The 9,217-nt window shown below is 32.4% G+C and overlaps 1 pseudogene; it reads right to left on the reverse strand.

Annotated features, from left to right (window-relative positions):
* Positions 1-208: 208 nt before the first annotated feature.
* LOC149227689 (two-component response regulator ORR41-like) lies at positions 209-8,929 on the reverse strand (annotated as a pseudogene).
* Between the last annotated feature and the right edge of the window lie 288 nt (positions 8,930-9,217).

Consider the following 9,217-nt stretch of genomic DNA (forward strand, 5'->3'; position numbering starts at 1 on the left):
TTCCACGCTGGTTGCTAACTGCCACTGTTTAGAGGTGTTTCTGATCGCTGCTCTTAATTCTTTGAAGTCAAAGTTTTGTCCCGATTTGATACAGTCATGGTTCTCTGATTTTTCTTCGTGGATCCAATTCAGATCATTAAGTGGGTAAGAATGAGTCATACAAGGAACCCATAATGAAAATAATGGAGCATGCAACCCTAAAATCGTTTCAACCCTTTCTGTTGCCACCACAATTCGTAACACCATATTGCTCTAGTAATAGTAAAAGTTTGTCTCTTGGCAAAGGCTGCAAGGGGGAAAAAGGATATTAATGCCAAACATATATCGGAAATTGGTTGCATTGACAACAAAGATCATGCATATTTTCAAAAAAATCAACCCTAAAGAATATGTTGGACAGGTAGTACATACCTTCATTTGAAAATCATCCACACCAGCCTCAAAAAAGAGGTCTCTATCAAATTGCAAGGTATTTCCAGTAAGTGCAACAATGGGTGTCTTGACTCCCATGGATCTCAGTTGTCTTGTTGCCTGGCATAAAAAAAGTCATTTCAATGGGTAAGAATGAGTTAGACAGGGAACCCATAATGAAAAAAATGAGATGATTGGAATGATAAATTCAAAGCATAGACAAGCAGGGGAAATGAAACAAAACTACAAAAACAAGGGATGAAAATTTATCTACCTCATGTCCATCCATGACTAGCATTTATTTTTCCATGAACACGATATCATATATTCTTCCCCGCTTGAAGTAATCCACTAATACCTTTCCATTCTTAGCTTCTTCACACTGAAGGTTTAGGGTTTGAAGCACCTTCCTCAATATAATTTGTCATTGATTGAGAGAAAAAGAATGATCGATATATTAATACCAGACCCTATGAAACTTAACCTTACATGGAAAAATGTACTCGCTAAAAACCAATTAATAGATTCAGTCTTGATATGACTTACTCTGTTAATTTATGTGTCTTCCACAAGCAAGACTTGTCTGAGGGAGCTAGAATCCCAAGGCATGAAAGAATTTTCTGACTTTATAGTCCTAACTTTGGGACTTCTAACCTCATTCTGTGAAGCAGTGTGGAGGACATTCTGAATGATACATGATGATCTTTAACCTGTTGCATCAATTTAATAATCAAAAATAGAAATCAATCTTAGAGTGTAATCCAAACATATGTAAACCCAATCCAATTCAGGAAAAACAAAAGATACCCCTTTCAATAAAGGGGGGAATTTAAATGGAATCCATGCATATGTAAACCAATTTGAATTGAGGGATAAAAAATCACCCCCTTCAATAAAGGGGCAAATTTCAATGAGATCCACACACATGTAAACCAATTCCAATTGAGGGAAAACAAACTACACTCACTTCAATAAAAGGAAATCAACAAAACCAATTTTAGTGCACTCAAAACAATTGAGAGCACAACAATAAAATTACCTCTGATACTATTTAATACAACTTTCAATAATTGTCTGGGGCACTAGACCCCTGAACCATCTGGTTTGCGTCCTCTGCCCGGGTTCGACTCTGCTCTAGGGCATTGGACCTTCTAAGCCCTCTAGTCTGCGTCTTCTTCCTGGGTTTGACTCTGCTCCATATCTTGACACCATGAACATGTCCTCATGTGCTTCCAAACCACCCAAAAGAAACCCCATGTACATAGACAAACCACAATGCTAACCTCCATTACCCTTAGGACCAAGCTCAATCCTACCATAACAACACATAGAGTCTTTTCATCCCCTCTTCCCTTGACCTCCAAAGCACCCAAAAACAGATAGTGGGCTACAACCATGGCAATAAACCCAAAAAAAAAACCTCACAAAGTCCCTACAAGCTTCAGAAACCAAATCCTATTCAATTTGACGATCAAATATATCAAATACAGAATCCAAACTCTTCCTCATCTGTAGATTCAATCATTAGTGTGTCAAAGGACGCAAAAAAGAAATCACACAAAACTCAAAACCTTGGAATTTCGTTGTTTATAACAATAAACTTAGAAGACCATTGGTTTACCATCTAATCCATTAAACCCTGCGCTCTAGCATTCAATGAAACTTGTCTGTTGTAGAACCCTATGCCTCAATTAAAGATTCAATGTCTTCTGCAATAAAACCCTCTTCCTCAATTAGAGATTCAAGTTCTGTTGTATTTGAGAGAAAGCCACAAAAATGTGGGAGAAAACCTAGAAATGGTTGTGAAGAGCCTATGAATCATGTTAAGGCTGAGTGGAAAAGGCGTGAGAAATTGAACCATAAATTTTATGAGCTTCGTGTAGTGGTCCTAATGTATAGAATATGGAGAAAGCTTCGTGATGTCAATGCTTATATCAAAGATATTTGTTCCCATCAATAGGATTTGGAGTATGAGCAAGTTGAATAGCATTGTAACTAACTAATACCCATCGAAAATAAATCCAATGGTCAAAACTATTTTAATCGCCTAGCATCGAAATCAACGGCTCACAAAAGCACAAGTCGCTTGGGAGGGGAGTTATTCTCAGAGGAAACGCCTTATGTCACAATTACGTATATAATGTAATGTTGTCATTTCCACAGTAATGAAAATTGATAAATATTTATCCTTTTTATAACATAGGGTAAGGGTATAGAAACTGGTATAAATCTTTAAATAAACTTAGTTGTATAACCTGTTTCTCCCACTCAATGATAAAGGGTTGATTGATATCGTGAAAATATAATTTCATCTAAATAAATTAATCACTCATAAAGTTATCCTTTTCCCACTGGCCAAAGGTCAATCGGAACTTAATGAAGGAGATCAAAGGCACCATTGAGCAAGAAACACAAACTTGAGGCACTAATGAAGCGTTAGATTTGTTGATATACAATTCGAGGATCATACAAAACACTTCTTGTTGATCGATCTCTGATTCTGACTTTTAAGGATTTGTGGTTATGATTTTAGGATTTCCATAGGTTAGAGCTAAAATGTAAATATAATTGATTTGTCTCAAGTTATGAATGGATCCATCAAAGGCCATTGTTGAATAGCCCACACCTCGCAATGTGTCCAAAGTTTAGAGTTTTACAAGGGTTGTTGGCATCATAGGTATGCTCTCAAGCAGTAAGACGAGGAAGGGAATTCTACTTTAGATTGTAAGACTAACCTATGTATCAAGAATATACAATATTGCATTGATACGCCCAAAAAGGAATAATTAGAAATAGTCCCCTTGAAAATCCCCTAGGAAGAAATTATTGGGAAAAAATTTAGGGCATTGTACACACAAGATTGGATTACCTAAAGAACGGGTCTTATATATAGTTCTACGAAGTTCACATCCCCTGCGCACCCGCATTATGTCCCACCCATACAAAGTCCAAATATCTTAAAATCCTCCTAAGCACAACAGTAATATGATTAAAAAATATGAAAATAGATAAGTTTGATCTTCTGGATATAGGAGTTGTCTTTAGTGCGACTTTTTGGAGATTCCGGTGATAGAATCCGACGGAAAAAATTGAGTTTAAATCTTGATTTGTATTATTTAAAATGGTTTTTTAACTGCATATTTGGATTTAGCACCCTGAAAAACCCCTGGGATGCTTTGATTGTGCAGAAATTAGCTATCAAACTTGCGATTTCAATAAATTGCTACTAGATTTTGACCGGAAAAACCCGCCAGAAAAGCTTCCAAAAGGTCTCTTTAAAGACAACTCCCTGGATATATGTTATATTTGAATATTCAATACAAGTCTCATATTTCAGAGACTCGATATGGTTATTTAATACAACTGGATTAATTGAAGCTTTCTCTTGTTAGCGAGCTTTAGGTTTTTTCATTTATCGGTAAATAACACACTCTAATTTGTTCTTTTTATATAATGTTCAACTCTTCGGGTCTCCGAGTTACTTGTTGGTTGCTAGGCATCAAAGGAGGCCGACCTCTGACCTACAAGTCGGGGCCGACCCCCGACTTGCGTGGTTATGTGATTGATTGAAAAGAGCGTACTTGATCATGTGAGCCAAAAATAATTAGAATTCGGGTTGCCTGCATGGTTTTTAATTTTGACAAAAATAAATAAATCAAGAAAAAATTTTGAGTAGAAATCACATTAGAGAAATTTTTGGCCAATCTATTTCAAACCAACAATTATAGTTCATCAGTATCAAACCAGATGAAAAGGGAGACCATGGCAAAGGATTAAATAGAAAACAATGTAGAGACCATAATTTCAAGTAATGGTTATTTTTGAAATTATGATCTTTATATTGCTCTTTATTTATGCCTTTACCATGGTCTGTCTCTTCATCTGGCCTTGATGATGAACCAAACTTGTTGAAATTTCTCTTATGTGATTTCCACTGAAAGACTTTTCTTAATTCATTATGAATCACAAAAGCTTGAATTCAAAAAAATAAATCTTCAACCTTGACGTCCGACGAAAGCCTACTCATAAATATGGTTTGCTATTGTCATTTCAATCAAAATTTGTTTGGTTACTTACATAAAATGTAATGAAGCCTACTCATAAATATGGTTTGCTATTGTCATTTCAATCAAAATTTGTTTGGTTACTTACATAAAATGTAATGATTATTTCTGCATAGTACCCAGGCACCAGCTTTATATTTGTGTTGATGCTACCAAACAAATAATTGTGTTTCAACCCAAATCCACAACCTAAAAAATCCCCAAAACAGTCATTACAATAAGTTGTTCTCATAAAATACTCGAGGGAGTAGTGGGGGCATCCTTAAGTCAGATTGAGCTCTCTTCCTTCGAACATAGACATAGGTGGGATGGTCTAGTTGGATTCATTGTCAATTTTCATACGGACTACTTAAGCCCGACCTCCGACTCCAAGTCCTCATGGTTGGCAATTGGTAAAGTCAGGTGCATGGAGATATAAAACTCACTGAAAAGGTAGCCCGACCTTCGACTTCTAGTCGGGTCAGCCATAATCTGGAGCGATGGCTTTGGTGTGGGATATTGTAATCCCAACCCAGTCCTTGTTTGTAACCCCAACCTCTTCAATTGGAAAAAACGACAAACCTTTACTATGTTTTCTTACAATCAACAAACTTTGGGCAACAAAACCACTAAGCAGAAGTATTAAGAGTGGACAAGCAATTAATTTATATTAATTGATAATTTAATTAATTAATTTATAATTTATAATTAGTTAATTATTAAAAATCTATTTAAATATTAAATTATTTATAAATAATTAATAATTAGTTAATATTTAAAAATTAATAAGTTAAAAATTAATTAATTATTAATAAGAATATTTCATTATTAAATTAATGATTTTTAATAATTTAATTATTATTAAATAATTATTAACAACCGTTAATTATTAAAAATTTAATAATTTAGTAATTTAATTTGATGATGATGGTGGTGGTGGTAATGTCCACTGAGACCAAACTTTGGTCTATCGGACCTAAAGAAACAAATTATTTAATTTGTTTTAAGATTTTATTCCTATGCTCAAAAAGCTTGGAGAGAAGCTTCCCGAGCTCATTATAATTTTGACATCGTAAAAGGCTAGGAAGGTCAGTATTGCGACAAAGATTATGAAACTGAGATCTGATGTCGTTGTAGGCGGGGCACTCTAAGAGGAAGTGGTTTTCATCCTCAATGTTCCTATTCTCACAGAGATGGCAGATCCTTTCTATCCATGGTGTTTTAGGCACTGCCCAACGAGCTCTTTCACTACGGAGCTCATGAGAGTTTGTTCTAATCTTCGCTATATTAATTTAATAAATGTCATTGAACAATAATAAATTTTATTTTATTAAATTTAATAATTTAATTTAATTTAATAATAATTAATAAAGTAAATTAATATTAATAATTAATATATTTATTATTAATATTTTATATTAACTATTAATAATAATTAATTATTAATTAATAGAGTAAAATAATATTAATAATTATTTATTTATTAGTAATTAATAAGGTAAATCAACCTTAGTTAATTAATATTAATTAAACTAATAATTAAATTAATATTTATTAAGCTAACAGTTAATTAATTATTGATAATTATTAATAATTAATAGAACCTATATATTTTAGATTTTTAATATTAATCCCCTGGGGTTTTAGTATTAATCTCTTTGGTTTATTATTCCTTTGGGCTTTTAATATTAATATTTTGGGTTTATTGTTCCCTTCAGTTCATAATATCGATTCCTTGAGTTTATTAATCTAAGGGTTCATATTCCTAGGGTGTAATATTATTCATTGGTTTTATAATATTAATCCTTGGGTTTAGTATAAATTCTTTGTGTTTATAATCATGGTCAACCATACTCCAACATCACATTGTAAAAATGATCTCAATATGAAAATCAACAATGGTCAACTATGCTCAAATTTTGCCTCTTAACATTAGAATATTAGGGTTTATTAATGCCTTAGGTTTATAATATTAATTGCTTGTGTTTATTAATTCCTTGGTTTTTTAGTATTAATCCCTTGGGTTTATAATCCCTAGGGTTTATAATATTGATCGCTTGGTTTTTTAATCCCTAGGGTTTATAATATTAGTCCCTTGGGTTTACTAATCTGGATTCATAACAAATTAGGATTTAATGTTGAGACATTTGAATGGTGACGAAATATATCCAACGTTGTGATATGACAAACATTGTCACAATGTGACAAGCAATAAAAGACAATGTGGTTGAATATTTTTGAGTTTATAATATTTATACATTAACACATGTTAAATATGGTTGCAATTTATTCAATTTCCCCTCTCCACATTACAAAATTAAGGTTTAAAAATCAGGGCTTCTAGTATTGGGTTTATTAAACCCAATATGAAATTCATTGGGTTGCATTGCCACATTAGAACATTAGGGTTTATAATGTTGGTTCAAATATTATGGTTTGTAATATTGGGTTTAATATTTTTTTTTTAATATTTGGTTTAATGTTAGGTTTTACAATATTGGTTTTATATTGTTAGGGTTTATAATATATGGTATAACATTAAGGTTTGATGTCGTGACATTTGAATGGTGCATAAATGTATGCAACAGACATTGTGACAAGCATTATCAGAATGTGACAAGCAATATCACAAGCATTGTTGGAACTTTACATTACATTGCATATATTTCAACATCACACTGCGACACTATAATAGGGCCTTTTATGGGGACGCTTTCATGGTGCAAAAATCAATCCAATGTCGCACTATGACAGATATTATTGCAAGACGACAATTAATCTGATACTCATTATCACAATGTTATATTACATTGCAATTTATTCAATGTTGCCTCTCAGCATTACAAAATTAGGGTTTATTAATTCCTTGGGTTTATAATATTAATCCCTTGGGTTTAAAATGCCTAGGGTTTAAAATATTAATCCCCTAGGTTTTTAATCTCTAAGATTTATAAAATTAATCACTTGGGTTTACTAATCTCTTGGGTTTATGATAACATTAGATTTTGATGTTGTGACATTTGAATGGTGAAAAAATCTATGGAACGTCATATTATTATTATTATTATGATGTTATTAATTAATATTAATATTATTATTATTATTAATTAATATTTTATAATATTATTTTTATTAATATATATTTATCAATACTGATATTTATTATATAATCTCATGGGTTTATAATAACATTAGGGTTTGATGTTGTGACAATTGAATGGTGAAGAAATCTATCAAACATCACATTATGACAAACATTGTCACAATTTGACAAACAATATGACAATTAGTCCCTTGGATTTATAATGCATAGGGTTTATGATATTAACCTGTTGGGTTTAATAATAATAATAATAATAATAATAATAAAATTATTAAATAATCCCTGGGTTTTAATCTGTAGGGTTTATAATACACATCTTTTAATTTTATTAATCCATTGTTATTTTATAATATAATAATTATTTTATAATATTATTTTTATTATTATATATTTATCAATGTCGATATTAATATAATATTAAATCTATACCATTAATGCCTATCGACATATTTCAACCACATTTACTAATGTGGTTATGCATGTGAATGATATACGCCTATCAACGAATATCAACTTATTTATTAATATAAATGTACAGGTGGTTGATATAAATCTATCGATGAATATCAACTACATTTATTAATATTATTAGGTAAATATATAAATCAATTAATATATACTTTATAATTATACATTAATTATTTTTTATTATCTTACAATATAATTATTTTTTATTATCATAATTTTTTTAATTATTCTTCAACATATCAAATTAAACAAAATTGCTATTAGTTTGATAGAAATAAAAATTCATATAAATTAATTAATATATACCTTATTATTACATTGACTATTAAACAAAGTCTTTCGGTAGAAATCATATGAGAGAATTTTTTGGCTGACACGTTTCGAACCAACAAGTCTGGTTCATCATCAGGACCAGATGAAGGACCAGATGAAGCCTTTCCCATGGTCTGCCTCTTCATCTGGTCCTGATGATGAACCACACTTGTTGGTTCGAAACGCGTCGGCCAAAAAAATCCTTTGCCATGGTCTGCCTCTTCATCTGGTCCTGATGATGAACCACACTTGTTGGTTCAAAACGCGTCGGCCAAAAAATTCTCTCATGTGATTTTTACCAAAAAACTTTGTTTAATTCATTATGGATCACAGAAGCTTGAATACGTTGACTATTCTTTTCTTTTCTTTTCTTTTTTCTAAGTAAAGACTACTGCTATATTAAAGAAAAGAAAATATGTACAGAGGTTTACATCCCGCGAGGAGACCGAAGCCAGTCCTCAAGCTGAAGAAGCTTTAACCGATTCATAAAACACAGTCCATTATAGTTCCTGGACGTCATATAGTCTGGACTCAAACTGACAAAAACTCCATATCTACTGGCAGGACAGAGCCAGTTTACATCATTAACCATTAAACAAAAATAACAAACTGCTGAAGCCTGAGACTTGCAGCAGTGGCCTAACCGAGCCCTAGGACTGAGTTGGACACAAAAAAGGACCCAAAGACACAACACGATTTGCAATACCATGACAGTAAGAAAAAAACAAAACAGAGCACCCGAGAACTAGACTGGCTGGTCGGATGAGGCCTCCTGCTTTCCTTTGTCTGGGCTTGGCGAGTCGAGCCAAATCACCATCTCGTCCTCGTTCTGAATCGGCTCTCCTTGATCTGGCGGAGCACGTGCGCTGAAGACCTCCAC

This window comes from Pinus tabuliformis, chromosome J (assembly GCF_031772625.1).
Source record: "Pinus tabuliformis cultivar Carrire ecotype Pingquan chromosome J, CPIR1, whole genome shotgun sequence".
In the NCBI taxonomy this organism is placed as follows: Eukaryota; Viridiplantae; Streptophyta; class Pinopsida; order Pinales; family Pinaceae; genus Pinus; species Pinus tabuliformis.